This window comes from Kryptolebias marmoratus, linkage group LG19, assembly GCF_001649575.2.
Source record: "Kryptolebias marmoratus isolate JLee-2015 linkage group LG19, ASM164957v2, whole genome shotgun sequence".
Classification (NCBI taxonomy): Eukaryota; Metazoa; Chordata; class Actinopteri; order Cyprinodontiformes; family Rivulidae; genus Kryptolebias; species Kryptolebias marmoratus.
Window position 1 is genome coordinate 22174840 of NC_051448.1, and position 7077 is coordinate 22181916.

Below are 7077 nucleotides of genomic sequence, written 5' to 3' on the forward strand. Positions count from 1 at the left end.
CCCTGCCATTGAGAGTACACTTTAGCTGGTTGGGTGGAGAAGAGCCAGTTAATTCTCCTGGCTTCATTCTCTCGTGTATCTCTTTAGGCTGCTGGCTAAGGCTTGGAGTCTTTGTTTGGCAGTTTCAAGTGCTTCAGGCATGGGCATCTGGTTTTACTTCTTGGGTACTGGTCTTTTCGTTGCACCTCTTTGAATCTCTGACAGTTGGCTCACTTCCCTCCTTATTACCTTGATTCTAGCCTCTAACCGTCTTTTCCATGGTGGGTATCGAGTCTCATGGTTGCTCTTATAGCCAAGCATCTCCAGCATCACTGATGCTGAGTTGTACATCAGCTCATTGGTTTCCGTTATGGTGGTGGTAGGAATTGTTCTCAATGCTGCATTCACATCTTCCATGAGACTCTCCGATGGTACTTCACTCAGCCGTTGTAATTGGCGTCGGGGTTGTCTACTGCCCATCCGAGCTATGATTCTATCTCTCAGTGGCTGTTTTGTTTAGCTTAGATGGTTCGTTCATTGGGGCTGCATACCCAACCTCTGGGTGGGAAGTTGGAGTTAATTCCCCTTTAACCTGGCATCCTGGCTCCTCCCCCTTGCCATAGCATTTGTGTTGCACCTCGTCAATCTCAAGTTGTGATAGTAGTTGCCGTTTGTGGATATTGGAACACTGAGCTACTAGTTGTTTGGCAGTCAGTGTTGACTGGGGATGTCGAAGTAACCATTCTTCCTGCATTCTTTGCATGTAACCTCTCTGACTAGGGTTACTTGAGTAGTAACATTCCAACAGATCCATGTTTTCACCTCACATCCATTTCCTCCTTGTTCCAGTAGCCCATTTTTCATCAAGGTGCTCTGGTTCCCCAGCACCCGACACAGACCTTGTTTGGCCAGGCGACGTCTGAGCTGGCATGTGATTCATATTAATCTCTCTCATGGTATGATGGCTTTTAAATTCAGTTGATATCAGAATTAGACTATCCAGAGCGAATGATGCCTCATGGGGTCGTGAGATTCCACCTACCAACTGAAAATTTTAGGCACCTTTTTTTGTTAAAGTTTAAGTCTCTCCAGCCGTCTGTCTGTGTCACACGGCCGCATTGATGAAAGGAAACACTCTTTACTCCTGGTCACGTTTGAATGTGAAAATGTATTCCATTCCTAAAAATTTGAGGATTTGTAACAAGGAAAATCTCTTTCTGGGAACAATCCCAAAATGCGTAGTCTTGGGTCTCGTTCATCACGAGCCTTTCACAAGTAGGAGGGACCTCAGCCCTTTCAATTTCTGTCATTTCGATGTGGAATATTTAACTCTGTGCAGGGATGGAAAACAGATACCTGCCAAAGCGTACCAACCCAACTTTGAGCTAAATATTTCAGTCAGTCTTTCAACCCATTTCTGGCCACGGGTTGACATTTTGAGCATCAGTCCTGAAGGATATAATGCAGGATATTCTTTTTCTGTTTAACTTACATGCCAGCAAAGATACAGAGGCCCTCTCATCGATTTCCAGCAGAAATTTAAGACTGGAGATAAGGTTTAGAGTCCCTTTACCAGATGCAGCCACTCTTGTTGTTTGTGTTACAACTTTTTTTTTTTTTTTTTGGAGATAAACTCTAAGGGACAAGTGTTGGTTGGTTATTACTAAAAACATTAATAATCACAAAATTGAAAGCTTACCCCATCTTTCAGGGAAGGTTTTTCACAGAGCTTGGGCTTCTGATCAACTACTGCTATTATCATGAACTGTATTACATCCAGCATATTTCATCACACTACACAGCAAATCAAAAATATTTACAAATATTATGCTCAATCCCCCCCCTCACATAGGATTGTCTCTCCACTGGATGAAGAGGAGTGAGCCAGTGCGAAGCCAACGGATGCTGCCACGTGGAGCAAGGGCATTGCCTTTTGTTTTTGGATAACCTACTCTGCTTGTTCTAATGGTCCCACATGCCCAGATCCTCTGCTGCATGAGATCTTGGAATAGGGTGGGACTAGTGTAAAAATTATCAAAATAGTTTGTAGTCTCTGCCTAGCAATGACGTGTTTATAAGCTTTGTTACTGCTTCATAACTGAGACCTTTTCACGGCTGCCATCAGTTTTTCCCTCATACATGTAAAAGTCCCAGGTGTATCCATTGCTGGAGTCTGCGAGGACAAACTGCTTAAATCCCAGGGAACAGGCTTGCTCTTCATGTACTGCTTGAATGTAACTCTTGCTTTTGATGCAACCATTCTCTCATCAATGGCGATCTCCTGGCCAGGATGGTAGTTTCGGTGGTAGGCTTCTCTCATCTCCATGTAAAGAGGTTTTATTTTTCCAAGGTGATCAAATTCTGGTGTCCCTCTTTTTGCTTCATTTGCTGAATCCTCTGCTGCAATATTCAGGTGGAGAGCATTGAGGATCCTGAGCCACTTTCTTCCTGACATGACCGACTTTGGAAACCACAGACAGACTGTACAGCTTCCCACCTCACCAGTAGTCTGTTAGAGATGAGCACTTGATCAAACCCATGTAAATGACAACAGACAGAAAGCCAAAAATGCCCTGCATTGTAATATGTCCAAGGCCTTGATGGTGTTGAGCACCTTGCTTGTCCGTACTCATTGGTGTTAACTAACAGTCTCTGAATTGTCTGCAGTGAAGAATAGCTGAAAGAGCTCAAGAGTACTATATGTCCATCCATCTTCTTCCGCTTATCCGGGGTCGGGTCGCGAGGGTAGCAGCCTAAGCAGGGAGACCCAGACTTCCCTCTCCCCAGCCACTTGGGCCAGCTCCTCTGGGGAATCCCAAGGCGTTCCCAGGCCAGCCGAGAAACATAGTCTCTCCAGCCTGTCCTGGGTCTTCGTCTGGGCCTCCTCCCGGTGGGACATGCCCAGAACACCTCACCAGGGAGGCGTCCAGGAGACATCCTCACCAGATGCCCGAGCCACCTCAACTGGCTCCTCTTGACGTGGAGGAGCAGCAGCTCTACTCTGAGTCCCTCCCGGATGACCGAGCTTCTCACCCTATCTCTAAGGGAGAGCCCAGACACCCTGCAGAGAAAACTCATTTCAGCCGCTTGTATTCGCGATCTTGTTCTTTTGGTCACTACCCAAAGCTCGTGACCATAGATAAGGGTAGGAACGTAGATCGACTGGTAAATCGAGAGCTTTGCCTTTTGACTCTGCTCGCTCTTCACCATGACAGACCGGTACAGCGCCTGCTTCACTGCAGACGCTGCACCAATCCGCCTGTCGCCTATATGACTACTATGTAGCAGTAGTAATAAACTGAGCTCCAGGTGTTCTCGATGGGCGGAAAGTGGGCTGGGGTGGAATTGCATCTGGCTCCTCAATACCACGGCATCTGTCTGCAGCTGGAGTTGAAGTATCCCCCTTCTTGTGGTGCTCCTGCTGCTGCTCCTGCCTTGGCATCTGGCTGTGGCTCTGCCTCTGCTCCTGGAGCTCCTACTGGCACATGCACTCCAAGGTGTGAGATCTTCTTCATCTGACGAAGAAGCCTCTTCAACCACCCTGTTTGGCTGGCTCCCACTCATGATCAGAGGTTGCCCTAATTTGTAAAAGAAGGAAAATGTTAGGGCTTCATTCACAACAACTTAGTCTATTTTCAATGACTTCCTCACACACCCACAATAAATACTGATATCTAAAATAAAGTTCCAGCAAATATAAACACTTTATCAATCCTCTCAAAAGCTCTCTGATGCACAACTTCTGACCCAAGCAAGCAATTATTCCCCCACTCCACCCCACCCCCAGACAAAAGAACTAGAACAAAGTCCACCACAAAGCAAAACATGAATATTTATCTTTAGGGAATAATATAAAAACTTCAGACACTTAGTGGTCATCTCCATCAAAAAATGAGTCATCTTCAGACGTTGGTTCATTAGTAGAATCATGCTGCGTTCCATTTACTTGGTAAACCCGTAACTAGGGAGTAGTGGTGACACAATTTCCCAAGCAACCATATAAAACCACGTTCCGGTTATCTCACAGGGAAAACAAGATGGACGCACGCTTTGTTTTTGTTGCGGTTTCCGAATATAAGAAATTACTGACCAGATATGCACTCCTTTCATGGAACATGTTGTATGAGGCTGTGGATGAGAACCACCGAAGGTCCTTTTTTAATATTCATATTTGGCGAACAAACTTTGAATATAATGTGATGCAGCCACAAAGCCTTTTGCAACGTCTTTACAGTTAGCAAACTAAAAATACACCATCACTAAGTTAAAGTAAGCACCTCAAAACACGTAGGGTTTGTGATACTTTGATGATTCATTTTACACTATTTGCGTTATTTTATGGAGGTCGAGCTCCCATCTTGAAGCTGTGGTTTGTGGTCTAGCACTCCACCACGTAATAATGTTTACAGAATTGAAGTCTTGCACTATTTATTTGTAATTTAATCTATATTTAATGTGTATTTGTCACCAATGAACACATAGCAAAAAATCAAAATAATGAAGAAATTATCAAGAATTGTAGCTTATAGTTGTTGGGGATTTTCTAAGTTACCCAACCTAAACAAAGAACCACACAGAGAGAGTAAATTGTTTTAGGATACTTCTGCAAAAGGAGAAGTCACTCGAGCAACGACCTTTTGGGTCAAACTCCAGTGAGTTCTCAAGTCCTGTAGCATCAGCATCTTTTTATTAGAAACAAGGAATGGGTGGGGGCTGAATCGTTCAGGACAGGTTCTGCCACACAGATTAATCACAAAAAAAAGAACTTACAGCATGTAGTGAAACATTCTGTCTATCAATCCTGATACAAAGATTATCAGAGGTACAGTGACGTTACTTGGGTGATTGGCTGGCCTACTTTGATGATTTGCTGACGCCTGTCAGCACGATAAAATATAAACATGATACAAATGAACTCAATTAACATCCGGTGTGACACGTAGGCATGTTTTACACATAAACACAAAGGCTGGTAATATTGAAAAACCCTAACAATAGTTTTATTTATTTCTGTCTTAAATAAACACTTTCTTTCCATTGTAGAATTGTCTTGGACCCTACAATGCTGGCAGAAATCCATGTCATCCTGAAGACTGGAACTCAGTGGGAGGTGATGCTCGAAATGAATGACAACACTTTTGTACGCCACTTCAGGCTCACCAAGCCACAGTTTACGTTCCTTCTGATACAGCTGCAGGGAAAAAATATAAACAAAGAGTAAAAGTCTTAAAGTATCTAGTATATTTTGTACTTAAGTATCAAAAGTAAATTTCTGACATAAAATGTACTTCAGTATTAAAATTAAAAGTATTGAGTAAAAATTAGTGCCTAAATTTTCCAGAATGACATTTATTGGGAGGTGATACCCTCAAAAATCACGTTGTCTTCCTAAATTGACATTCCCAATTGTTGGCAGGTATGCGTTAACAAAAAATATGACGTGTAACGTCACCCATAATTTAAAAAAAAATACATCGTGAAAAACTCAAACACACAGCCTGTGTTTAAACAGGGAAGAAACCCAAATTCCTTCAAACTAAAACTAAAAAAAACCCCCCAAAAGAACAGTTTTGGATGTGAAAAAACTGTGCGATTTCCCAAAAACAAGGATGAAAACAAGAAAAAAAAGGATGTGCAAAAAATGTAAACATTCACATTAGAGCTACATTTCATGTAGCATTTGGGTCTAGACCTACATTTTCTTGAGCATCTGGGTCATAAGAGTTTTGAAGTCATCCTGGGCCGACTAAAGTTGCTTCATGGTGTCGTCATGGCACCGTTGGCCGTTTACCTCTGACTGGCGGAGGAACTCCAAGACCTCACCAGACCGTGTCCACTTCCGGGCATTTGATGCTGCAGTTAGCACCTGACTTTTCGGCTGTTGGTTGTCAGAGCTGGATGCCGGCATTTCTAGTGGGATGTCAGAGCTTTTGCCCAGTGCCTCTGGCCGCCGCACACTGACCCCTTTAGCAGAACCCACAACTGGGTAGGAAACATTGTGCTGCTCTCCTATTAGTTCATCCATTTCTTTATAAAACTGGAATTTCATGGTCGTTTTCCCTGTTGTTTTTGGTTGTCTTTGACTCGTTTGTATGCATCAACAAGTGTTACCCATTTCCCGGTGACTTTATTGGGAGTGAAAGTCTCGTTAAAGTGAGCAGTTAGTTTTGCGGCAGCCTCAATCCACAGCATTTTTTTGTTTGCTCTGACCTTTCGCAGTCTGGCATTTAATTCAGCCAGGTTTTTCAGTAGGTCGCCATTATCCGTCACATGGGCACGCATATGTTTGATCAAGAACAATGTGTGTTCTTTGTTGAAACCATCAGTTGGACGGATGGGGCTCGCTGTAGGGCTGCTTGCTGTCTGAGAGGCATCCCACTCCTCTGAAAAACACACACAAATAAAAGGTTACACAAAGCTTAGTTTTTTAAATGCCTTACAATTATTTTTTTGTCATCATCAAAACTACAATAATAATCTTTTTATTTTAAAAGTTTTTTTCTGGACATCTACGGACACAAGCAGGAAGAGATTACAGAGCATTGTGTATGACTGAAGTTAAGACGGATAAGTTGATTTAAAAAGGTGTCTTTTCCAAGCAGTCATGAGCACAGAAAGAATGCTGGTGCTTTGCAGTCTTGCCAGGTGTACGATAATTATCGAATTTGTACGATAATTTTGCCCTCTGTACGATCAAGAATCCCAAAAGAGGCCAAATATACGATAATTTGACCATTCCGTGAATGTGTGGTTGTAATTGGTTGTAATCGGCCTGTCGCAACTGCCTGTCATGGTTTTTTTTTGTGATCCCTGAAGGCATCTGTTTCCAGAAACAGATGCACGATTGGCTGGGGTTACAGTACGTAACCAACGTTCTATTTCCTATAGTTTGGCCTTCATTGTCTTGATGCGTTGAGTAAAACTCTTTTGGGCCACCATGAAAATCATGGCAGTCCTGTTCTTCTAAACTTCCATATCAATCTGAAGCTGNGTTCTGTCACGTCACAAGCTTTACAAATACATATTCGTTAACCAATGTGCATTGGTGGTACACATTGTTGTAAAAAATTTAGATATTATTAACAGAGTAGGTGTCTC